The 27343-nt window shown below is 39.3% G+C and overlaps 1 long non-coding RNA gene across 1 annotated transcript in view; it reads left to right on the top strand.

The window, feature by feature from the left end:
- Window positions 1-27343, top strand: part of LOC141277298 (uncharacterized) — a 145327-nt gene that overhangs the window by 36576 nt on the left and 81408 nt on the right. The window contains exon 2 of the long non-coding RNA XR_012328420.1: window positions 26863-26917. This is a non-coding gene — a long non-coding RNA (uncharacterized lncRNA). The remainder of the gene's footprint in view (window positions 1-26862; window positions 26918-27343) is intronic.

Below are 27343 nucleotides of genomic sequence, written 5' to 3'. Positions count from 1 at the left end.
TTCAATTCTATCTACCCTCTTGAAAAAACGATCCAGTGATGTCTGGGTAGTAGTTCTTTTTTTCTCATCATAGATAATATGGTAGCACTGGATTGCATTCTGACCGGCTGCTGCAACCTTTGTGTACCACTCTACGTTTGGGTCCTGTGCCTCAAAAACTAACAGTGCCTTCTTAAATAAAGAAAATCCCCTTGCCATTTTCTGCATTGTGAATCTCTTTGGTTCTTCAGTTATTTCTTCTTCCTCTTGTCTCTCTTTGTCCTTTCTCTGGGCCTCCAACTCCATCAGGTCTTCATTAGTAAGCTCCTTGTGTTGCACAGCAAAGAGTTCAATGAAATCGTCCTCTTGCAGATCTAGCTTGAAATAAAGGTACTGTACTACTGTACTCTATACAGTACTGTACAGGAAAGTACACAAAAGCACAACCACTTGTAGAGGGTGCATGAACATGACAACGTACGCCAGACACATGAACTAACTTACGTGGTTGGACATACTAATGCACGCTTGCATCTTTGAAAGTTTGCAACTTGAAGGTTCGCATGTAGGGGACTTACTGTACAGTAGTGTGTATGTGTTAATCCCAAACTCCTAATTTATCCCTCCCCCTCCTTTTCCCTTTGGTAACCATAAGTTTGTTTTCTATGTCTGTGAGTCTATTTCTGTTTTGTAAATAAGTTCATTTGTAGGATTATTTAATATTCCCCATAAGTGATATCATATGATATTTGTCTTTCTCTGACTTACTTCACTTAATATGATAATGTCTAGGTCCATCCATGTTGCTGCAAATGGCATTATTTTACTCTTTTTTATGGTTGAGTAATATTCCACTGTGTGTGTGTGTGTGTGTGTGTGTGTGTGTGTGTGTGTGTGTGTGTATAAATATATATATAAATCACATCTTTATCCATTCATCTTTTGATGGGCATTTAGGTTGCTTCCATGTCTTGACTATTGTAAATAATGCTGCTGTGAACATTGGGGTGCATATATCTTTTTGGATTATGGTTTTCTCTGGATATATGCCCAGGAGTGGGATTGTATGTGAACTCTAGTTTTAGTTTTTTAAGGAACCTCCATACTGTTCTCCATAGTGGCTGCACCAGTTTACATTCCCACCAACAGTGTAGGAGGGTTCCTTTCTCTCCACACCCTCTCCAGCATTTATTATTTGTAGACTTTTTGATGATGGCCATTCTGACTGCTGTGAGGTGATACTTTACTGTAGTTTAGATTTGCATTTCTCTAATAATTAGCGATGCTGAGCATCTCTTCATGTGCCTGTTGGCCATCTATATTTTTACCTGGCTTCTTTAACTCAGCTTTATTATTTTGAGAGTCATCCATATTGTAATGTCTATTAGTACTTCTTCACTTTTTATTGCTGAATAGTATTTCATTGTATGGGTGTACCACCATTAATCAATTTTAAGGTATTATTTTAGTAATAATAAAACTTTAATAAGACTCGGGATTTGCTCTAAAGAAAGAAAATATATATATTCTTCTTCCATGAAAGACGATTAGGAGACCTGAGTTACAAAGAGAAGGGGACACAGATTGGAGGTGTGCTGGTCTCTGCAACATGGATACAGGACTAGACTTTAGGAGATAGTTAACCAGGCAGAGATTCTCTATGGGAAAGCTAATTTCTAGTTTTATGATTTTTTTTTTGCATCCTAATAATTTTTTTATCCCCAAATCTTTAATAAAAGTCATGTTAAATGTTATGGTCTGTCAAACCTTTAGGAAAGAAATTATACCAATCCTACATAAACCTCTTTAAAATTTGGGTTCATTTTTGAAGCCCTGATACCAAAACCAGAAAAAAAGGCATTACAAGAAAAGAAAGCTATTGCCTGATGTGTCTCATGAACATAGAGGCAAAAAATGTCAACAAAATGTTAGCATATAAACTTCAGCAATATACAAAAAGGATAATACATCATGATCAAGCAAGGTTTATTGCAGGAAAGCAAGTTAGTGTAGCATTCAAGCATAATTTATTACATTAACAGAATAAAGGGGAGAAAACCATATGGTCCTCTTAATAAATGCAGATAAAGCAGCATTTGACAATATTCAACATCCGTTTATGATTTAAAAAGTTTCAGGAATATAAGGGAACTTCTTCAACCTGATAAAGAGAATCTGCAAAAACCTATAGCCAACATTATATTTAATGATTAAAGACCAAGTGCTTCCTCCTAGGATCAGAAACAGTGCAAGAATGTCCACTCCTACCTTTTCTAGTGTTCTAGGTGTTCTTGCCAGTGAAGTAAGACAAGAAAGATAAAGTCATATAGATTGGAAAGAAAGAAGCAAGACAGTCTTCATTTGCAGATGACATGAAGGTTTGGAGAATAATCTAATAAATCCTCAAAAATCTACATAGAATTAAATGCAGCAAAATATATGCAAGACCTATACATTTAAAGCTACATGACATTAATGAGTGAATTAAAGAAGACCTAAATAAACAGAGATATACCTTCTTCATGATCAGATCAGAAGAATTAGTATTGTGAAGGTGCCAATTCTTCCAAATTGAGCTATAGATTCAATTCAGTCTCAATCTAAATTCTAGCAGCCTTTCTTTCTTTCTTTTTCTTTCTCTCTCTTTCTTTCTCTCTTTCTTTTTCTCCCTTTCTCTATTTCTCTCTCTTTCTCCTTCCCTTTCTCCCCCTTCCTCCCTCCCTCCCTCCCATTCCTTTCTTCCTTCCTTCCTCCCTCCCTCCTTTCTCTCTTTCTTTCTCTCTTTCTTTCTTTCTAGAAATTGATTGACAAGCTGTATGAAAATGGAGAGAATCTAAAATAGTCAAAACAACTTTGAAAAAGAACAAAGTTGCTTACATGACCTGATTTCAAGACTTATAAAGCTACAATAATCAAGACATGGTACTGGTGTAAGGCTAGCTATATAGATAAAGACAGTGGCATAAGGATAGACATATAGGTGAATGAAACAGAGTAGAGAGCCCAGAAATAGCCTGCACATATATTATCAATTGATTTTTGACAGAAGTGTCAAGGTAATTCAATAGAGAAAAAGAATTTTTTCAACAAATAGTGCTGGAACAATGGGATATACATATGCCAGAAAAAAAAAAAGAACCTCAACTCCTACTTCATATCATATGTAAAAATTAACTTAAAATGAAGTAGATCATAGAACTAACTACAAAAGCTAAAACTGTAAAACTTTTAGAAGAAAACTTAGAAGAAAGTCTTTGTGAACTTGAATAAGAGAATGATTTCTTAGAGGAGGCACAAAAAGCACAAATCGTAAAATAAATTGATAAATTGAACTTCATGAAAATTAAAGACTTCTGCTCTTTGACATAGTATGGCCTGATCTCAGTTACACTTTTGGAGGACCTGTGAATATACCTGGAGCCAAGCTGTAAGGAAAGAGTGACAGCCTGATCAATCCAGGTACAAAATGGCGAGAATAACCTGTGGAGAGTGGAGTCTCTTCAGATTTATTTCAAAACTACCTGTTCCCTGGGCTTTGGCCACTTGCTCAAATAGAGAGCTTTGGCTGTTGCCATCACCCTGTCTCTAAATGCCACCAGCTGTCTCAAGTGAAGGGTGGGTCCATCATGCTTGCTGTGACAGAGCTGCAACAGCTCTGACCCAACCAGACCCATGGAGGGAGGCTTCAGCTTCACTCATGTCTACCTGGAAGGACTGGGTAATACTATCTGGAAATGGAAAAAACTGGACCAATGAGAGACAGGAGACTGGAAGTAGCCAGCAGATAATTTCCTCTGCATTCCTTCCCCGTGGACTGTTTTGAAGGCTTCTTGGAAGCAGTCGCAGGCAAACAAGCAGCCGTATGTGTTTTCTTATGATGCCTTGGCTAGTTCAGTTACAAGCCATCTGTATTTGTTTTCCCTCCTTCCTTGACTCATTTCCCTTTTTTCCTTCACTCTTGATGCCCTGAGGTTATATCTCCCAATACCTAATAGAATATTTGCAATTGACTCTGCCTCAGGCTAAGACAAAATGTAATAACAATCCTATGAGAAAGTCAGTACTGTTATTACATCCTCATTTTACAAACAAGGAAACTGAGGCCCAGAGAGGTGATTAATTTGTACAAGATTCTACAGTCAGTAAATGGAGGAGGTAGCATTTGAACTCTGACTCCAAAGCTTGTGCTCTTAGCAACTCTGCTATTATTCTGCCTGAGGGATCTTGGTCTGGCTGCCTGTCAGCTTCTTCCTAGACCATGATTCTGAAGACAAGATCTTGCCCTCATTATGAGTTCTGGCATGTCCAGAGTCCCTGTCTCACAGGATCTTGGTTGTGGGGCTTTCTTACTGTATTTGTACTGTGAAAAATGATGTGAGCCAGTTTGGGTGAGGAGCGGTTGTAAGACAAAGCATATTAGAAACAGGAGCTCTAGCCATTCTTGACAACGGGGTAGACAGATACATTTAGTGAAGGGAGCATTTCTGACTGGGACAAGGTTACTCTTCAGGCTGTGATGGGAACTAGGGACCTTCAGACTTCAACCTGCCTGTCACTAGATAGAAAAGAAAGTATGACACCCCCGTTCTCCCCTGCTGTTAACACGACAGTTATGTCTTCGATTGCTAAAGGGTAGCCAGTTCTATTACACTGATGATATATAACAGGGTGGAATCATCCTTTCTAGTTCCTGTGCATTTAAAAAAAATAATATATTCAGTTATTCAGTGACAAGTTTTGAAAAGTCAGCTGTGACTTCACAGCAAGAAGAAGACTGATTTTTGAAGCTTAACAGCATCTTTATGAGGTAGAAAGTGAAAAGGCAATTAATATTGGTTCTGTAGTTCAGTAAACCCTTATGGATAGCCTACTCTGTAAGCTATGTATCCTGTGATAGACCCTGGTGATTCAAAGGTGAATAAGATAGGGTCCTCATAGGGTGACCAGCTCTCCTGGTTTGCCTGGGACTGAGGGGTTTCCCTGGTTGCAGGACTTACAGTTCTAAAACTGGGAAAATCCTAGGCAAATTGAAACAAGCCGATTACCCTACCTGTACCCCAAGGGGCTCATAGGCTAAAAAGGAGGGCAGTTATGCAAGTGCCTGTGGCTATGAGATAGTGTGATATGTGAAATTATGGAATAATAATATCTTTTACTTCTATGACACCTTCTGTGAGCCAGGCAGTATTCAAAATAATGCCTTTATATATATCAGTTCACAGAATCCCTTAACAGCCCTGTGAAGTAGGGACTATTATCCCCACTTTACGCAGGAAGAAACTGGGACACTTCTAAGGTGCAGATCTGGGATTCAAGCCCAGGCAATATGGGTCTATATCTGATAAATTAACCTCTAGACACTGCTCTCAAATGCCTAAAGCAAAGAAGTAGCAAAAGGGACAATTGATTAACTTCGTGGGTAACGGGAGGTGGTCACGGGAGAACGGGGTGTGGGGAAATGAATTAGAGAAGGTGATGCCCGAGCACGAATTTAGGAAGGAAATAAGAAGTCATTCTAGGTAGAACAGCTCAGGTTGGGACATGGAAATGTGAACTGTCATGGTGCTGCTGGTAAGTCAATGTCCACAGGAGCCCTAATGGTATTTTTCTGGGCTCTGACACGTTCACTGGTACATTTCATCCACCATGCCAGGAACTTCGGAAAGGAGCCTCGAGAGGTAGCAGGGCCAGGCTATCAAGCACTTCGCGTACCATTCTAAGAAGCGTAGATTTCAACCTGTTCACGACAGGGAATCACTAGAGAACTTTAAGAAAAATCTGATATTTGCATTTTTATAGAATTACTCTGGAGGCATCCAGAGGGCGATTTGAAAGGGAGAGGGTTGTGGTGGGACCAGTGACAAGTGATAACCAAGTCTGAAGGTCTTGAAGAAGTCCCTGTGAGAGCTGGTGACTTCAACTACAGTATGTGACAATAGGGATGGAGAGGGCTGGACAGATTAAAAAGATGAAGAAAGTAAAATGGATCAAGCTTTGTTAGTGATTGGGTCGAAGGGCTAAAGGAATCAGGAAATATGAAGGTAACTTCTATGAGCTTTGCTTGGCTAACTAGCCAAATAATGGTTCCACCAATAATTTAAAAAACAAAACAAAAGAACACAGGAAGAAGAGTGGATTTAAAGGAGAAAGATGGTAAGTTCAGCTTTCCACAGTGTGACTCTCAAGGGCCTAGAAGAAATCTAGATGATATTGTCTAAGCCAAGCATTCCACACAAAAAGGACTTGGCTTGTCCTAAAAACTACTTAGTTTTCTGATCAAGAGTGAAATAATAATTATGAGGGAAGTTCTTGGAGACATGTATGAAATCAAAAGAAAGCAGGATAATTAATATAATATTAATGCAGCATTCTTTGGGCTTCCCCTGAGGTAGAAAACATTTAATACATTCATTTATGATAAAGTATTGGTGGCTTCATTTATTACTCCTCCTAAGAAATATCTGTATTTAATAAAAGACAGCAATACTTAACTGAATTCCTGATAAAAGAATTTCAGGTACCTCAATCCTAGAGATGGAACTTTTTTTGTGTGTGATTTTTTCGTAAATGAGCCTTCTAGAACGAAATCACAGTACATTTACAGCTGCTAATTCCATGTACATGGGGGTAATTTGAACATCTGAAAGTTGTCATAAATTCAATACATAGGTTTCTCTCATCCCTGAGTTAACTCCGCCCAAATATTTCCACGTTTGTTTATTTCAAACATTTAAGACCTTCAGTATCTTGTCATCCTAGGTATAGAAAATCAGTTATTATTGACCAATAATGAAAAAAAAATATTTACATGACCTATATTTTAATTTTTTTTTTTTTTTTTTTTTTGCGGTACGCGGGCCTCTCACCGCTGTGGCCTCTCCCGTTACGGAGCACAGGCTCCGGATGCACAGACTCAGCGGCCATGGCTCACGGGGCCCAGCCGCTCCACGGCATGTGGGATCCTCCCGTACCGGGGCATGAACCCGTGTCTCCTGCATCGGCAGGCGGACTCTCAACCACTGCGCCACCAGAGAAGCCCAGAATTTTAAGTTTTTTAAAAAATGACATTTTTCATCTCTAGTCTCCCCTTCTAATTCCCTAAGGGTAATCATGGTCCCTTCAGACTACTCCATATCCGTTAGATGGGGGAAGGGGCAGGCATCTCCTCATCCCCACATAAAATCTCATTTGTGGGTTTCTGATGCATGATCTCTGGATTAAAGTGTATGAACAATGATCTTAATTACCTATTACATCCTTTAACAAGAAAGATTTAAGTGGTATCTCATGGATACATTAGTCGAACTTAGCATATCTTCTTTGAAATCAGGAATGGAAGGAGTGGAGGAATGGAGATTCAGGGAGAGTAAGTGAATTTCTCAAAGACACACACTTAGTCTCAGAACCAGCAAAAGGGACTTGCTTTCCTGATATCTCTAACCACGAAGCAATGCTGTCTCCTTTCTGTTAGGATGCCATCATTTGTGAAACAGCCAGATCATGTGGGAGAATGACCCTGCTCTTGTGATTGAGTGGCCTGGGGATACTTTCTACTAGGCAAAACGCCACCCATCTCTCAGATTTCTTAACTTTGGTTTTTATTTAAAGAAGCATGCTGCTCACTGTTCCAACATCATCCATCCTTGTCAGCACCCAAGGCCACAACTTCATCTGAATCGCCAATGATATACTGCAGATAGAGTGCACCAAAGACATTAAATTCTATATAACATTTATGTGGACCCTGAGCCCACCAGAGATGGATTGATGCTGCCATAAAGTCTTGCAGTAGCCAGGCAAACAAAAGACTAAGGAGACATGGTGGTGGTGGTAGGAAAAGCAACAGCTTCCTCCGTTCCTTTCCCCCTCTGCAGAAACTGGCTTACATCGTATTTAGGAAATGAGAAAATTAAATGAGAGTACAGGGATTTTGGGGGGCCCAGCAGAGAAGCAAACTTAGCCTTGATTATCAATGGTATTTCCAGCAGCCTTGGCTGGGCCAACAACCAGCATGGGTAACAGGGAACTCAAAATATCCCACTTGCAAACCTAGGGCATCCTCCCAACCATATATCTTCATGGAGTGAAGAACTTAAGAAACATGGGGGTCAAAGTGGCAGTGGATCAAGCAAGGGTTTGCACGCATGTCTGTTGTGTCCCCTTGGCGGGTATCCTCAGCATCACTATCATGAGGTTATTTATGAGCATGTCCACCCAGGATGGACGGAATGCTGGCATTCCTTTCTGATGTCCACCCTGCAGACTGGATGAAAGACCGCAACATGCCTGGATTTGTGTTCGGGATTATCAGCGTGATGGGATCCATCCTTACCTGATCCAACAAGTATTTGGTAGGCACTCAGGAACCCGAGTGGAAGATGATCTTACACAACAAAAGCATGATGTATTTTTAATAGCTAATGCTAATCAGTTATGCAAGCACAAAATGTCCTTAAACTTGCTGCAAACAAAATGACCAATGATCAGAAATGGGGCTTCTCTACCCCCATCCTCACCTATCCACATAAACGTGTATGTGCTATTGCAGAACCACTCAGTATGTCTTGTGTGCGTTCTTCATGGACTGCCTGCAGCTAATTTTGGAAGATGCAGATTTTTAAAATCATTTAAACCGCAGCAACACATACACATTTAAAAAAGAATCGGTAACTAAGAAAGCCCCACATTCACACGAAGAAAGACAACAATAAATTGGACTTACCAGTTTAGGTTGTCTGAGGCAGCAGAGGAACAAGTTGTTGGTAATTGTCCAGTGCTCTCATTCAATAAATCACATTGGCTTTGCTTTCTCCTGTGGCTCAGCCTCTGCGCAAAGCAAGCAAACCTCCTTCCTATTCTGTGTAAAGAATAAAATGCGAGGAGGATCACTGCAGGCAAGAGCTGAAGTCCATGATCACTAAGCTACTCTTAATGCAAAACAAAAGAGCAAATGACGCACGGGGAGACAATAGGGGAAGGAAGCAGCCTGGCTCAGAGTCTAGGTGTGCTCGGGACTGCAGCCCTGGGAAGGCTTGATTTCTCAAGCCCTTGTGCATGTAGTAAAATGATGCCATGACTTCCTTGCGTCTTTAGCCTATGGTAACTGTGAGGCCCATCAGGAAAGGCTGACCTGGACGACAAGCTACATGGCAAACACGACTGAATCGAAATGGGTTGTTACTCAGGGATGAGCAAAGGGGCAATGAGGCAGCCAGTTAGCTTTGCACTATGTTAACTGCCGGGGAAGAAATATCGTCTGGCGTCCAGGAGCCCATCCAGCATCCTGTAACTGCAAATGGTCCACAGCTCTCCTGGGGCCAGGCACTCCCTTACTCCCACAGCTGCTTGGGACCAGAAGCACACAGGTGGCAGCCACATCCTCTCACCTTGTGGCACATGTGCAATCCTTTACAAGCTCCCAGCAGGAGCTAGGGGCATCTTTAGAAAGCTCCCAATCCAGTCGGGGCGGCTCAGCCAATGCTAGAGTTTTTGCCTGAGCAGGTTCTGAGAAAGTAGTCAGCAGACTTGGGACTTAGGACACCAAAAGGCTCAGTCTTAGGAAAAAAGATTCCAGTGCTTCCATTCCAGCCTCATCTGGATGCACCTGGCTCCTTTCGCATCGTTATGCTTTATATGACTAATAAGACACACAGAATGGATTTCCTAGAAAGCCACTTATGTAGGCACTTTTCATGGTTCTCTCTGAAATAAAATGGCAAATGACCTTCACAGCTGCTTATTAAATTTAGGGCATATAGGAATACCACACATGCACGCACACACATACACACATAGATACACACACGTCCCTAGCAACAGCATTGAGAATCTTTTCTAAAGCTCTATTCAGATTCTCTTTCTGCCAAATGAAAGCTTAGCTTCTGTGATGCCTTCAGAAATAATTTTGGACCCTTTTACTAGGCACTGATGCTGGTCTGTGATTTACACCTGGAGCTGAATCAACTCCCCTATGTTGAATGTGACCCTGTAGCAAATCAGGAGAAAATCTCTTGGTTATAAACCAGAGGGTGGAGTGTTAATATTTGGCCTGGTAATTCATTAGGATCCCGGGAATGGTATCTTGTATTCCTGAAAATCTCCCCCTTTCTAGAGACAGCATCTTACCCATCCCTAACAAGTGGCTCTTCTAGAGCTGGGATCCGAGGTAAGGTTCAGTGACATAAAACCTGGGTGCCCAAAGGAGGAGTTCCGTTAAGTTTTCCACAATTGTTTTACTTTTTCTTTTCTCATTCGAAAGGGAAATTCTCTCTCTGGCACATTTTTTTCTCTCTTTCTCTCATTGAATTTATTCGTCCATGGAAGCATTGCTAGAAATAATCTAATTTGGGAATATGCATGCCCTTGAGGTTGAGAAGGCTATTTTTTCATCAAGGATTAAGAAAGAGTCAGGCTACCCTTTCACAGCTTAAGCCTAAATGATTGCCAGGTAAAACTTTACCCTTATCTCTAGGAAAGCTTTGACTTTAATGCAGATTGACTTAAATTCCATCTGCTGGGGTAAGCCAGGTGACTCTGAGTAATTCTACTAAGGTTAGGGGCTGCCTCACAGGGGTCATTAGTTTAATCTGCTATGCAAACCTAAGGGGATGATGCCGCCTGTAATAGTGGCATTGCTTTCTGGAGCAAATGCTCAAGACTGAGTCATTTCATGAGCCCGTGTCTATTGCAAAGGAGATCCATTCATTCATCCGTTCATTTATTAATCCACCCCTCAACAGACATTTATTATTACTTAGTAGGCTAGATACACTGTGCCAAATACTTTAATGTTATGAAAAGCCTGCCAATAAGTATAAACTCCCAAACATACTTTAGCAAAATTCTCCATAATCTGGCTCTGCCTATCCCTCTAGCCTAATTTCTTACCACCTTCCTACTTGCCTTCCATGCTGTAGCCTTTTTGAATGTCTTTCAGTTCCTTGGACATGCCATACTGTCTCTTAACTCCAGAATTCTGCATATGATTTTCTCCTGTCTGAATGCTCAGTCCCTTTTGTCTGGCTAACGCACGTACGGTCTTAGAGTCTTGACTCAAACATCATCTCTCTGGGATATTTTTCTAGTCCCTGGGCTATTAGGGCCCCCACTCTGTGGTCCTCTAAGACCTTATACCCTCCCATCATTATATCTATCACATTTTCTTGCACTTAACTTGTTTAACATCAATCATTCCCATTTTACTGTAAGAGTTTAAGTGCAAAGTCTTTTATTCACTGCTCTATCTCCAGTGTCTAGCACAGCTCCTGGCACATAGAAGGTGCTCAAAAAATATTGAGTGAGTGTTTTGTTGAAGGGCTTAGCATGAATTTACTGAATGATGAATAAACCATCTCAAAGAATAACAGGGGTCTGAGAATTGAAAGGAACCCTAAAGTTCACTTAGTACATCTAATTTTTCTTGCCAAGTGGCCATCACTGAATGCTTGTCTCCTCTGATTATTCCTTCTCGATTAATCTCAGCCCATACTGATCACACATTTACTTTGTCCCATACCCCCCAGCACTTTCACAGCATGTTCTTGCTTTTTGTTTTCCAGCTGCTTCCTGGAGTTTGTCTCATTTCTACAAACTGGTATTCTCCATAACACTTAACATAAGCCTGCAATTATTTGATGCTGATTCATTCAGCAACAAATATCTGAACAGGGAATTAAATGATCAGAGTCTTGCTTTAGGAAGATTACTCTGGTATTGGGGGAAGGATGGGTTGGATCAGCCAGACCTAGACAGGACTCAAATAATGACCACAGCTCAGAGATGGCGTTTAAAAGCAGCCTTGCCCTTTCTTTCCCTCTGCCCCTCCCCCATCGCCCCACCCTCCACATCATAATATCAGTGTTCTCATTTGGAACATTGAGAATGTTTGTTCCATGCTCAGCACTTCCCCTCCACCCAGCTCCACCCCCATGGTTAGTTCACTTGCTTAGGTTATTCGTGAACATGTCTCACTGATTAAAGTTCCTTTGAAGACAGGGATTGCATTTTACTTATTTTTCAAATTTTCTTCCTCCAGCCTTTACACCGCCTGGCCTAGTGTCTTGCAGATAGTAAATGCTCAATAAGTATTAAGAAAGAAAAGCACTTATTCTATGCAGAGCATTGGATAAAACAGTATGGTGAGGAGGGGTACAAAGTTGAATGAGACATCTTTTGAAAGATAAAAGAGATCTATTTAGTGAGAGAGGTGAAACTTATTATAATACAGGGCAGAAGTAAATGTGTCATAAAAAAGTATGAGCAATGTGCTAAGGGAGCACAAAAGAATTACCACTTCCTTCCAAGATGCTTAGGAAAGATTTACAGAGAAGGTTGCATTTCAGCTGGATCTGGAGGAATGAAGACCTCTGGAGGTTAAAAAGAAGAGAAGGGAATGGAGACAATGCACAGAATTCGTAGAATATTTGGCGATTGACAAGTAGTCCTGTTGGGCTGGAGTAAATGGTGATGGGAGGACCTAATGGAATTTAGGTTCCAAAAGTAGACAGGGGCTAGAATGGAGAGCACTCAAACACTGCATTAAAGAGTTTGGGCTTTATCGTATAGGTGACAGAGATTTGAGCAGGAGAATGTCAGTGCAGCTGATTAAAGATCCCTCTACGTCTAGCCATCATGGACCATGAACTGAAGTGGGAAGAACCTGGAAGTAGGAGGACATTGATGGTGAGGGACTGTGAGTGTGTAGATTAGGAAATGAACATGGGACACTCTTTGGAGGTAGAACTTAAAGGATTTGTCAGCAGGTCAGGCAGAGGAAGTGAAATGGAGAAAGAAGCTGGGTTTTAACTTGCATGATGGCAAATGACGGTGATATCGATCCCTGTACACAAACATAGAGATAATTTAGGCATTCATGTAGTGCTGTGAGCACCTTGTGAAGACAGAGGAGAGAGCAGGAGACCGAGTCCTGGGAGCCAGGTGAATGTGCCTAGACTGCTTTGAAGAAGCCATTCAGCAGCAACTGTAGAAGTCAGTAGAGGGTGCGGCAGATGAACTACCTCTGGCAACACATAGGGCCATTTGCAAGGGGAAGGGTGTAGAATTTCCCTTGAAAGAAGATTTCCCGATTAATTGTTAGGGTTTGCAGTTTCCCATCTTGGAGTTGTTTAGCTCAGTGGAAAGAACCCTGGTTTGGGATGGGGACTTTGAGCTTGAGTCCTTGAGCTCTCCTCACCAGCTGTGTGACCTTGGGCGAGTACTTTCTATCATGAGGTCTCAGTTTTCCCACTTGAAAACTGGGAGTTGGGCCAGTTAAATTCAACGATTCCTTTTAGTATTGTACTGTTCTCTGATTTGTGAAGTGCAACATTTAGAATTTCAGAACACTTGTGAAATTAGGCCAAAATCCACCAGCATCAGAAGCTACTAATGTCCACTGTCTCCTGCAAGAGCATGCCCATATTTTGAGAATGTCCATTGCAAACGCATGTCTGCCCTGCGGTTAGTTCCATGTGGTTTGTTTGTAAGACACATTTAAATTGATCACTTTCTGATGACCATTTTCTAACAATTTTTCACCCTTTTTATTCAGCGAAGATTTTTTTAAGGGGGTGCCTTTTCATCAGAGTCCCAAAATTAAGTTATGGGAAGAAAGCGGCAGTCCCTTACTGTGGTCGGTAAAGAGTTTGGCCAGCCTACTTCCGCTCCCTAATCTCCTGACCTTCCTTAGGGCGAGGCTGCTCAGTCATGGCTCTGATTCTTTTTTCAAAATTAAAATGTGCTACTTATCGAAAGCTGCTAAAAAGGAGACAAAAAAATAGGAAAAGAAAACTAACACCCCAGGGTGTATCTGAACATGCTTATTATGTGTGAAGTTGTTAGTAATGAATGTGAAACTCTTCCTCCTCCTCCCTCTCAATTTCTAAGCCCCAAAGAAAAAAGAAAAAGGGGTGGGGGAGGGCATTGGCTATTCAGTCCCAAGCAGACCTTTTCAAAAGGTGCAGACTGTTCATAGGCATGGTATTTCTTGATTATTTTGTTTTAAGTGCCAGTTGACCTTTCAGACTAAAAGTAAAGGTCCTCAAATATCCTGAGAAACCCTCCTTTGGATTTTTTTCTCTAAGTCTTGGAAACTTAGATTCATGACATTCAAAAAGACCCTTCAAAAAGAGATGGTCCGTATGACTTCTAGTATGATTTGATGACAGGGTGTTTATCTGAACTAATCATGTGAGATTTTCCAGAGTTGCATTTTTGAGAAATGGGATTCTCTTAAGGAGGTTACAAACACTTCACTGAAAGCTTTCCAAGAACGGCTTCATTCGGCCTCTCTGCAGCCTCTCGCTGGGCTGTAGCACCGATGTGATAATCAGGGTCCTGCTTCTGAAAAGTCTTCTTGTTCTGGCTGCCACCCTCCTTTCAGTCATCATTAGAATTCTCAAGCTATGAATCCCCTATTGTCTGTGTGAGCCCGGGATCCCCACACCATGCAGAGGAAGGAATGTGAACCTCCTAGGTCTGGCTCTAAGTCTCAACCTTATCCAGCAGGTCACAAAGCCCCATTTATACGCAGCTCTAAAGTTTTATCATAATTCTTTATCTGCTCAGCCCCATATATCCTCTAGGGCAGTCCGGAGACGTTTGGTAATGAAGCTCATTTATCCTCATTTTCTCAATTGGCACACTTAAAGTTCTAATATTTATGTTCACACTGTCCTAATTTTGAATGTCAAAGATACTATGCTAGACAAGTAGCATTGCCGAAGGATAACTGAACCACGCAGAAGAGTTCACCAGAGTCTGAAACATGATGTGGTTTGTCATATTACCAATCATTGCATGAGAAATAGTTACTTTTAATAACTCAGTGAAAAAATAATAATAAATGCTGCCATTTATCAAATACCTCCTGTGTGTCATGCAGCAGTACCACTGAATCCTCACACAAAGAGGATTATCCGCTTTTTACTGATGAGGAAACTAAGGTTCAGAGAGATTAGTTAACGTGTTTATGCGCACTAAGGGGCTGAGCTGGGACTCAAACCCAGATCTCTGTTTGCAAAACTCATGGCATTTGTACCTCACTCCTTTGCCTCTTCCCAGAAATACAGTTTGTGGGTTGTTTTAAACTAGTATAACATACTTATTTTTTAATGACAAATACATGAAGAATTATGAACTTAGGGCTGTTCAAATGTTTTGGCCAACTGAGTAATGAGATTTGCTCTGATAAACATTGATTAGCACAATACCATGTCAGAGTAGGAATTTGCGGCATATACTTCACCTATCAATAGGTGGCAGCATTCACCTAAATCTCTCCAAGAGGAATTAGCACAGGTTACTTCTCCTCGCAGCCACCCCCAAGGCCATCTACGTTCTATCATAAAGAAGAGCATTTACAGTAAATGGGTTGCTAAATGGATCGTGATCATGCCTCTGTATAGTGAAATTTGGACTGTACTGAGGCTGTAGGGGAGGACAGTGAATCCTCCCGGAGACCCTGGAACTCCACTCCATTCACAACAGTCATTTTGGCTATTTCTCTGGGGAGGTCTTTTGTTTGCAACTCAAAATCAAAGGGACTTTTGTGTCTTTACTTACTTTAAGAATGTTGTGTAGAATCCTAAAATAATTTAAAAATGAAATTGTTAATGCCCTAGAATTTGATAGTTCATGTGTTTATCATTCAGAGAAAGAGTTTGCTTAGATCGGGACAATAAAGCAACTGGCAGACTACATGGTTTCAAAACCTTACGTACAGGGCTTCCCTGGTGGCGCAGTGGTTGAGAGTCCGCCTGCCGATGCAGGGGACGCGGGTTCGTGCCCCGGTCCGGGAAGATCCCACATGCCGCGGAGTGGCTGGCCCCATGGGCCATGGCCGCTGAGCCTGCGCGTCCGGAGCCTGTGCTCCGCAATGGGAGAGGCCACAACAGTGAGAGGCCCGCGTACCGCAAAAAAAACCCCCAAAAAACCTTACGTACATATACACCTACCCATCAAATCATACGAATCTTCACCAGGAAGCATGGAAGCTGGAGTCCATAAGGACTTTTATAAGGGTTCAATATGCAAGTCAAAGTAGTCAAGCTGATGAGCCAGAATACTGAAGGATAAATGACTTCTGAATTTTAGGTGTATTCTTCCTCCACTTCTTCCTACTCCTGTGTCTTCTCTTTCTCCTCCTCCTCCTTTTTATTTTATTTCTTGGAAAGAAAATCTTAATATAAAAAATATGTAGTTAAAAGTATTAGCACAGAATCTATCTCTATTTTCTAGCTGCCAATAAGAGTCTGCCTAGTAGGATTTACTTTTATAAAGTCAAGAAAACAGGTGTGGTGGTAGAAAAAAGGGCAAGCTGAAAGATGCTTAGACCTATCTTTTTGTTGACTAGTCCATTTTTGTTTGGGATACTTGGAACTGATCATCATCAATGACAACTGAAAAGCACTTAGAAATCAGACGAGAGGAAGAGTCCTAACTCTCAGAGCTAAGAAGTTGACTTAAGTAAGATTCTCAGGAGAGCAGCGTCTCTCAAAAGAATTCAGATTGGAAGGGAGAAGGCTTTGGAGACTGCATGTTAACTTTCTCTTTTATGTTCCCCAAATGGAGTGTCTTTCTCTTGTTTCACTGTGGTATTTGTAACTGCTTTAGTGCTCTCAGCACAGACTAACATTGTTAGAGTTACTTGGGGCTCTCCTTTCCTTACTGGATTGAGATCTCTAGGAGGGCAGGACTCAGACCTCACTGACCATTGGATTTGCCTCTCAGCTCAAGGATGGGGCCCCTGTGCATCGTCATTGATGATCATTGATGTTATTCAATGCATATATGTTTAATTCAACTGAATTAAAGAGAACTCAGAGGAATGCATTTTATACCTTGTTCCTAGTTTAAAGAAAAATTGCAGCTTGGGTGTTGGATACTACACATCAGTCACATTTCTTATTTCTCATCTAGTTCTTCCATTTCAGGACAGCATTGGTAAGTGACTGCCAAAGCCCACCACATCCCTGGAACCGTTAATTAGCTAATTTTATATCCTTGGCAAGGCCACTGTATTTTGTAGAATGCCCTGGCCATAGGAAGGTTAAATGCAGAGGCAGGCAAAAAAGCCATTACAAAGGATATTAAGTGACCCACATCTAGTGTATCATTCCAGTCACTAATGTTTCCTGCCTTTGTGGTTTGGAGACCCAACCTGCACTAAAAAGCAGAATGCTACAATGCTGTTTCCTAATGGTGGCTATCATTGTTTCCCATATTAGGACAAAGCTAAGCACGAGGGTAGACATTCATCTTCAAAAGCTTACAAAATTACATTCAACTCATTCGGCATATCAGGAGATACAGCCATGCTTGGGAAATGAATTACCCAGCTGAATATCACAGGCATAATGAAGTTGTCAACAGCAACAGTGCAGCTGTAGATTGTCTGAGTACATGTTGACTGTGCTGGCCATTCAGGGACATCCCAGGAAGGAAATTGTTGTCATATTATCCACCACATTCCCAGACTCGACCTGATATCCCCAGAAGCACATGGAAAACAACAGTAACAATAACAAACCAGAAAGAGCATCCTCTTATTCCCAGTATGGGTGGATTCTCTCTCCTCCTGCAGCTCCAATCTGTCATCTTCTTAAAAAAAAAATAACCATGACAAGGGAGTGTAAGTTTAGATTCTAACCTTCCAAACAAACACTTCACAATGGGCTGCTTTAACTCTGTTAACTTCAAAATCAGCCACAGTCCAGCAGGAACGCCAACAACGTGGTTGGAATTTACACCTTTCTTATGAGTCAAGGATGAAGGCATGTTGAGTTGTCCCTTTCTGCAGAAGTGTCTGAGCAGGTTGATACGTAGTGTCTTGACATCAACTAGAATCTTCTGAAAGATTTTCTCGCCCCCCCCCCACCTTTTTTTTTTTGGAAAAAAGAACACTTTTAGCTTTCTCCTCTATTAGTTGAAGGGGTCGGACTAGAAGATCTTGAAGGGCACTTCTGACTCTAGCATGCTATGATATCAAAAGGCTACTAAGAGCACTTAGCACATAAAAGAGTATCTCTGCCGCAAAGACAAATTGCTTTATTTCTAAACAGCTGCTCTTGGTTTGTACTGGAAATACAGTTGTCTCTCAGTGTTCACAGGGGATTGGTTCCAGGACCCTCCCGCCCCCTCCATGCTCCAGTCCCTTATAAAACATGGTGTACTATTTGCATATAACCTATGCACATCCTCCTGTATATCTTATATCATCTCTAGATATTTAATAATATCTAATACAATATAAATGCTATGTAAATAGTTGCTGGTTCATGACAAATTTGTTTGCTTTTTTGGAACTTTTGGAAATTTTTTTCCTGAATATTTTTCATTGGCGGTTGGTTGAATCCACAGATGTGGGACCCACAGATATGGAGGGTCCACTGTGTGATCTGATACTTCAGAACCAATATAGGTGAACTTCCTTTCCCTAGAGTGCATTGAAATCTGCTTATAACACATGTGTTATTTATCAGGAATGTTTTCTTTTTAAAAAACTAAATAATGTAGATGTGCCTCCCTCATTAATAGAACCCTATATCTATTCATGTTTTCTTTGGATAAAGACAACAAGATGTTTCTATTGGTAGGACTGATGCTTTTGTATACGCTTACCATATTGCATGGGAGCATTTGATTCTTTGATTACCCAAGGTCTTCACTCAGTGAAGAGTGATTTGCATGAGTAATACTCTGGGCAGTTTTGGTGGTCAGTCAAGCCATAGAGAAAATTCTCCTCCTCCCACCCTCATTTATTTTTTTCTCCTGAGTGCCAGCCAAAACTGGATTTTCATAAACTCTTCCAGGAATATTTCTGTTTGGAGTTTAAGTCCAGGTTTAAGTTGAATTGTTGGTGCCTAAGACCAAATTTCACAACAGGTCCTCTTATCCTTGGTTAACTGATAAATAAATAAATCTCTGAAGAGGCCTGCCATCTTTTCCAGGTTGCTTTCTCCATTTACTTTGCAGCCCAAGAGTTTCCTAGATGATAGCTGTGTGGATGGCCTGGGATCCAGCCCCCACCAGATTGCTTACCTGCCTATCCCCACAAGGAATACCTCACCAGTTTGACAAACGGTTTATTTCCATAATTTCACAACATCGGAATTTTAGTAGAGAAGATATAAGTCTTTGTAAATAATCACAAAGAGTTGAGAATTCAAAATACTTAGGTAAAGGAGAAGTGAAGACGTTAATTGTATTTGCTCATTCAAACATAATAATGAAGACCTATAGCTGTGGGACAGGACCCAGCAATTATAAAGGTAGTATACACTGTCACTTAGACACTGGACCGTAAATGCCACTTTACCCATTAAAATTACTCTCAGCAGAAGAGAAAAACTTCTTTCCCTTTCTCCTAAAAATGCCAGATCAAGTTTGCTGTGCAAATGTCAGTAGCATCTGACCCAAAGCACACAGCACCAAAGAAGTACTTAACGAATTGAAGAAGAAAGAAAAACAGGAAGAAATAAAAATAAAGTCAAAGAAGTTGTAGTAATACTTTTAAAGAAGGCTTTATAGATTCATCCTGTTAAAATTTAGCTTCATCTCTATTATTCCCACCTTCCCCTTACAGATGTTGGCACAGCCCTTTTATTCCTGGCCTAGTTCTGTCTTCAGACTTCTGTCCCACGTCCCTTTCTTTACTCCGTCCCAGACTCTGAAATCCCATGAGAGCAGACACAGGAGGGGCCAAATGGGGTGCCCTGGCCACTTTGTAAGTTTGCTCAGCAGAGCTTTTTCAAGGACTACATACGCCAAATACTCAATGTAATTCTTCTATGGCATTGTCAGACCTACCGGATGCACCTCGCAAGAGAGCAAAGGAACTGAATGGAATTAGAGGCTCAATGGCTTATTCACTTCATTCATTATTTGGGGGGAAAATCCAAGACTTTGCTCAGAGCGGATTAAAAGGACTGCAACAGGCATCTTCCGTCTGCGCTGCCAATCTAGCTAGGATAGTCTCTGCTTGGTTTGAAAAGGAGGTCACAAAGTTCCACTTATTTCTCAGATCCTCAACACTTAAACTCAGCATGTCAAACACAACCAAAGCTAGTTATTCATTCTCACCGCTTGTTCAGTAATTTACCTTCAGCATCAAAGAAAAGTAGGGATTTTCCTTATAGTCCACCTCCAAAAAGCATTTACTTCTTAAATTAAAACACACACGCACATACAAACACTAACACACACCACACTACAGCTTCACCATCTCCTCTAGATATATAAGTGAGAAAATCAAGCACTTAGGAGCATTTATACTTCATCAACCAAATATTAATTTAGTGCAATGCAACATATGGGTGGGAGAAATTGTGGCTATATTTTAACTGATTAAATTAAGACTACATAGGCTGAAGAGAGTTACATGTAGCCCAGTGAAACGCACTTGCCCTTGAACAAGAAGAATTTATTTTGAGCTTGGTAGCACTGAGCGGTTGAGACTGAGAGTAGATTCCTTTCTGAGATGGCATCAGGCATCACACAAGGACCCCAGAGTTAGAACGAAATGGTTTAGAGTTTTGTTTGAAAAAGGACCACGGTTGCTTTCATTTAACCCAACATCATTACTGCTTTCCTTTCCCTACATCTATACCTTCTTCTACCACACCCTTGTCTAACAGGCCCTCAGGCACTGTAGACTGTTACAGATGAGGGAAGCTGAGGTCAGGGATCCGTTGAAAAGTACAGTACTTGGGAAATGAAATACCAGCTAGAGTAAGGAAATGTGACTAAAGGATTTTGAGTTTGCTACTTTTTAGCTGTGAATCTTTGGTAAGTCACTTGACTTTGGGAGACTCAATTTTCTTACCTATAAATTGGAATTAATAGTAGTTACCCTGCAAAATGCTTGAATAGACACATCACAACAGAAGATATACAAATGGCCACTAAGCACATGGAAGGGCGCTCAACTTGATTAGTCAACAGAGAATTGCAAAATAAAACCGCAATGAGATACCACAATGGCTAACATCAAATGTTAGGGAGGATGGTGAGAACTGGCTGAATGCACGTAGATTGTTAAAGGGAGTACAAAATGGTATAATGACTTTGGAGAACGGTTAGGCAGTTTCTTATAAAGTTAAATATAATATACCTTATGACTGCAATTCTACCTTGGGTTTTACCCAAAAGAGAGGAAAATAAATATCTACAAAAAGAATTGTATGAGAGTACGTATAGTAGCTTTGGTCAAAATAGCCAATCTGGAAACAGACCAAATGTCATCAATAGGATAACAGATCAACAAATTGTGGTTTGTTATTAGTCATTCTGAGGAATATTACTTGACAATATAAGTGAATCTCAAAAATATTTTTTAATTTCGAGAGGATCTATTGCTGATGCAATTATTACTGACCTGTTAAAAGTATTTTACAAGTTATAATATTTGGATAAATTTTTTTTTATGTTTAGAATTTTTTTTGAATTTTATTTTTTTATACAGCAGGTTCTTATTAGTTATCTATTTTATACATATTAGTGTATATATGTCAATCCCATTCTCCCAGTTCATCCCACCACCACCCCACCCTGCTTTCTCCCCTTGGTGTCCATACGTTTGTTCTCTACATCTGTGTCTCTATTTCTGCCTTAAAAATTGGTTCATCTGTACCATTTTTATAGATTCAACCTCTATGCGTTAATATATGATATTTGTTTTTCTCTTTCTGACTTACTTCACTCTGTATGACAGTCTCTAGGTCCGTCCACATCTCTACAAATGACCCAATTTTGTTCCTGAGTAATATTATGGCTGAGTAATATTCCATTGTATATATGTACCATATCTTCTTTATCCATTTGTCCGTCATTGAGCGTTTAGGTTGCTTCCATGACCTGGCTGTTGTAAATACTGCTGCAATGAACATTGAGGTGCACGTGTCTTTTTGAATTACAGCTTTCTTTGGGTATATGCCCAGTAGTGGGATTGCTGGGTCATATGGTAATTGTATTTTTAGTTTTTTAAGGAACCTCCATACTGTTCTCCATGGGCTGGATCACTTTACATTCCCACCAACAGTGCAAAAGTGTTCCCTTTACTCCACACCCTCTCCAGTATTTGTTGTTTGTAGATTTTCTGATGATGCCCATTCTAACTGGTGTGAGGTGATACCTCATTGTAGTTTTGATTTGCATTTCTCTAATAATTAGTGATGTTGAGCAGCTTTTCATGTGCCTCTTGGCCATCTGTATGTCTTTGATGGAGAAATGTCTACTTAGGTCTTTTGCCCATTTTTTGATTGGGTTGTTTGTTTTTTTAATATTGAGCTGCATGAGCTGTTTATATATTTTGGAGATTAATCCTTTGTCCATTGATTCATTTGCAAATATTTTCTCCTGTTCTGAGGGTTGTCTTTTCATCTTGTTTATAGTTTCCTTTACTGTGCAAAAGCTTTGAAGTTTCATTAGGTCCCATTTGTTTGTTTTTATTTCCATTACTCTAGAAGGTGGGTCAAAAAAGATCTTGCTCTGATTTATGTCAAAGAGTGTTCTTCCTATGTTTTCCTCTAAGAGTTTTATAGTGTCCAGTCTTACATTTAGGTCTTTAATCCATTTTCAGTTTATTTTTGTGTAGGGTGTTGGAGAGTGTTCTAATTTCATTCTTTTACATGTGGCTGCCCAGTTTCCCTAGCACCACTTATTGAAGAGACTGTCTTTTCTCCATTATATATTCTTGCCTCCTTTGTCATAGATTAGTTGCCCATAGGTGTGTGGGTTTATCTCTGGGCTTTCTATCCTGTTCCATTGATCTATATTTCTCTTTTTGTGCCAGTACCATGTTGTCTTGATTACTGTAGCTTTGTCGTATAGTCTGAAGTCAGGGGGTCTGATTCCTCCAGCTCTGTTTTTTTCCCTGAAGATTGCTTTGGGTGTTTGGGGTCTTTTTTGTTGCATAAGAATTTTAAGGTTTTTTTTTGCTCTAGGTCTGTAAAAAATGCCATTGGCAACTTCATAGGGATTGCATTGAATCTGTAGATTGCTTTGGGTAGTATAGTCATTTTCATAATATTGATTCTTCCCATCCAAGAACATGGTACATCTCTCCATCTGTTTGTGTCATCTTTGATTTCTTTCATCTGTGTCTTATAGCTTTCTGAGTACAGGTCTTTTACCTCCTTAGGTAGGTTTATTCCTAGGTATTTTATCCTTTTTGTTGCAATGGTGAATGGGATTGTTTCCTTAATTTCTCTTTCTGATCTTTCATTGTTAGCATATAGGAATGTAAGAGATTTCTGTTCATTAATTTTGTATCCTGCAACTTTACCAAATTCATTGGTTAGCTCTAGTAGTTTACTGGTAGCATCTTTAGGATTCTCTATGTATAGTGTCATGTCATCTGCAAACAGTGACAGTTTTACTTCTTTTCCAAATTGTATTCCTTGTATTTCTTTTTCTTCTCTGATTGCCATGGGTAGGACTTCCAAAACTATGTTGAATAAGAGTGGTGAGAGTGGACATCCTTGTGTTGTTCCTGATCTTAGAAGAAATGCTTTCAGTTTTTCACCATTGAGAATGAAGTTTGCTGTGGGTTTTTCATATACAGCCTTTATTATGATGAGTTAGGTTCCCTCTATGCCCACTTTCTGGAGAGTTTTTTATCATAAATGGGTACTGAATTTTGTCAAAAGCTTTTTCTGCATCTATTGAGATGATCACATGGTTTTTAATCTTCAATTTGTTAATATGGTGTATCACATTGATTGATTTGCATATATTGAAGGACCCTTGCATCCCTGGGATAAATCCCCCTTGATCATAGTGTATGATCCTTTTAACACGTTGTTGGATTCTGTTTGCTAGTATTTTGTTGAGGAATTTTGGCTATATTCATCAGTGATATTTGCCTGTAATTTTCTTTTTTTGTAGTATCTTTGTCTGGTTTCAGTATCAGGGTGATGGTGGCCTTGTAGAATGAGGTTGGGAGTGTTCCTTCCTCTGCAATTCTTTGGAAGAGTTTGAGAAGGATGGGTGTTAGCTCTTCTCTAAATGTTTGATAGAATTCACCTGTGAAGCCATCTGGTCCTGGACTTTTTTTGTTTGTTGGAAGATTTTTAATCAAAGTTTCGATTTTTATTACTTGTGATTAGTCTGTTTATATTTTGTATTTCTTCTATTTCTTTCTTCAGTCTTGGAAGGTTATACCTTTCTAAGAATTTGTCCATTTCTTTCAGGTTGTCCATTTTATTGGCATAGAGTTGCTTGTAGTAGTCTCTTATGATGCTTTGTATTTCTGTGATGCCCATTTTAAGTTCTCCTTTATCATTTCTAATTTTATTGATTTGAGTCCTCTCCCTCTTTTTCTAGATGAATCTGGCTAATGGTTTATCAATTTTGTTTATCTTCTCAAAGAACCAGCTTTTAGTTTTATTGATCTTTGCTATTGTTTTCTTTGTTTCTATTTCATTTATTTCTGCTCTGATCTTTATGATTTCTTTCCTTCTACTAACTTTGGGTTTTGTTTTTTCTTATTTCTGTAGTTCCTTTAGATGTAAGGTTATATTGTTTATTTGAGATTTTTCTTGTTTCTTGAGGTAAGATTGTATTGCTATAAACTTCCCTCTTAGAACTGCTTTTGCTGCATCCCATATGTTTTGGATCATCGTGTTTTCATTGTCATTTGTCTCTAGGTATTTTTTGATTTCCTCTTTGATTTTTTCAGTGATCTCTTGGTTATTTAGTAAAATATTATTTATACCCCATGTGTTTGTGTTTTTTACATTATTTTCCCCGTAATTTATTTCTAATCTCATAACATTGTGGTCAGAAAAGATGCTTGATATAATTTCAATTTTCTTAAATTTACCAAGGCTTGATTTGTGAACCAAGATGTGATCTATCCTGGAGAATGTTCCATGTGCACTTGTGAAGAAACTGTAATCTGTTTTCGGATGGAATGTCCTATAAATATCAATTAATTCTATCTGGTCTATTGTGGCATTTAAAGCTTGTGTTTCCTTATTAATTTTCTGTTTGGTTGACCTGTCCATTGGTGTTAAGTGAGTTGTTAAGGTCCCCCACCATTTTTGTGTTACTGTCAATTTCTTCTTTTATAGCTCTTAGCATTTGCCTTATGTCTTGAGCTTCTCCTATGTTGGACGCATATATATTTATAATTGTTATATCTTTTTCTTGGATTTATCCCTTGATCATTATGTAGTGTCCTTCCTTGTCTCTTGTAACATTCTTTATTTTAAAGTCTATTTTATCTGATATGAGTATTGGTACTCCAGCTTTCTTTGATTTCTATTTACATGGAATATCGTTTTCCATCCCCTCACTTTCAGTCTGTATGTGTCCCTCGGTCTGAAGTGGGTCTCTTGTAGATAGTATATATATTGGTCTTGTTTTTATATCCATTCAGCAAGCCTGTGTCTTTTGGTTGGAGCATTTAATCCATTCACATTTATGGTAAGTATTGATATGTATGTTCCTGTTACCATTTTCTTAATTGTTTTGAGTTTGTTTTTGTAGGTCTTTTTCTTCTCTTGTGTTTCCCACTTAGAGAAGTTCCTTTAGCATTTGTTGTAGAGCTGGTTTGGTGGTGCTGATTCTCTTAGCTTTTGCTTGTCTGTAAAGCTTTTGACTTCTCCGTCAAATCTGAATGAGATCCTTGTTGCGTAGAGCAATCTTGGTTATGTGGTATTCCCTTTCATCACTTTAACTATATTTGCCACTCCCTTCTGGCTTGTAGAGTTTCTGCTGAGAAGTCAGCTGTTAACCTTATGGGAGTTCCCTTGTATGTTATTTGTCATTTTTCCCTTGTTGCTTTTAATATTTTCTCTTTGTCTTTAATTTTGTCAGTTTGATTACTATGTGTCTCAGTCTGTTTCTCCTTGGGTTTCTCCTGCCTGGGACTCTCTGAGCTTCTTGGACTAGGGTGGCTATTCTCTTTACCATATGAGGGAAGTTTTCGACTATAATCTCTTCTAATATTTTCTCAGGTCCTTTCTCTCTCTCTTCTCCTTCTGGGTCCCCTATAATGTGAATGTTTGATGTGTTCTGTGTCATCCCAGAGGTCTCTTAGGCTGTCTTCATTTCTTTTCATTCTTTTTTCTTTATTCTGTTCCATGGCAGTGAATTATACCATTCTGTCTTCCAGGTCACTTATCTGTTCTTCTGCCTCAGTTATTCTGCTATTGATTTCCTCTAGTGTATTTTTCATTTTAGTTATTTTATATTTCATGTCTGTTTGTTTGTTCTTTACTAGGTGTTTGTTCTTTAATTCTTCTAGGTCTTTGTTAAACATTTCTTGCGTCTTCTCGTTCTTTGCCTGCATTCTTTTTCCGAGGTCCTGGATCATCTTCACTAACATTATTCTGAATTATTTTTCTGGAAGGTTGCCTATCTCCACTTCATTTAGTTGTTTCTCTGGGTTTTTTTCTTGTTCCTTTATCTGGTACATAGTCCTCTGCCTTTTCATTGTGTCTGTCTTTCTGTGAGTGTGGTTTTCGTTCCACAGGCTGCAGGATTGTAATTCTTCTTGTTTCTGCTGTGTGCCCTCTTGGATAAATTTTTGATAACTCATTTTGAAGTACACATATTAATATATCTACAGGTGATGATTCTTGCAGATAAATTTTTCTGAAAAGATGTAATTCTTTATACAAATTGATTTTGTCTGTATTCAATTTTAAATATACATAATTGTATACAATGACATTGTAATGTTTCCTCTAGTATTTCCTGTAACTTATGGAGGTCATATAAGAAACTAAAAGTGGCTTCATGATTCATCTATCAGTGTATTTTTAATTATGAAAAAAATTTTAAACTTATGTTCCTCATTAACAAGTGGTTCATTTTTCATATGAAAATAATGTTCTCATGTTCAGTGCAATGATCTTTGAATTTAATTTCTATTTCTAGAAAAAGAAGAGCAAAATAAACTAAGCAGAAGTGAGGAGATAATAACGACAAAAGCGTAAGTCCATGAAACTGAAAATAGAAAAACATTAGAGAAAAATCAATGAAACAAAGAGATGCTTCTTTGATAATATAAATAAATTCATACCTCTATTAAGACTGATATAGAAAAAGAGAAGACACAAGTTATCAATATCAGAATTAAATGGGGAACATTATTGATATTAAAAGGATAATAAGGAAATACAATGAATATTCTACAAACATCAATTTGATACTTAGATGAAATAGATTGCTTTCTTAAAAAACAATGACTACCACAGTTCAGCCAATATGATATAGATCATCTGAATAGTCTTTTATCTACTAAGGAAATTAAGTTCATAATTTAAAAACACCGAAAATTGAAATCTCCAATCCCAGCTAGTTTCACTGGAGAATTTTACCAAATAATTAAAGAAGAATTAATGCCAATTTGACACAA

This window comes from Tursiops truncatus, chromosome 20 (genome assembly GCF_011762595.2).
Source record: "Tursiops truncatus isolate mTurTru1 chromosome 20, mTurTru1.mat.Y, whole genome shotgun sequence".
In the NCBI taxonomy this organism is placed as follows: Eukaryota; Metazoa; Chordata; class Mammalia; order Artiodactyla; family Delphinidae; genus Tursiops; species Tursiops truncatus.
The sequence above is the reverse complement of the archived record's forward strand: the minus strand, read 5'-3'. Positions and strand labels throughout refer to the sequence as shown.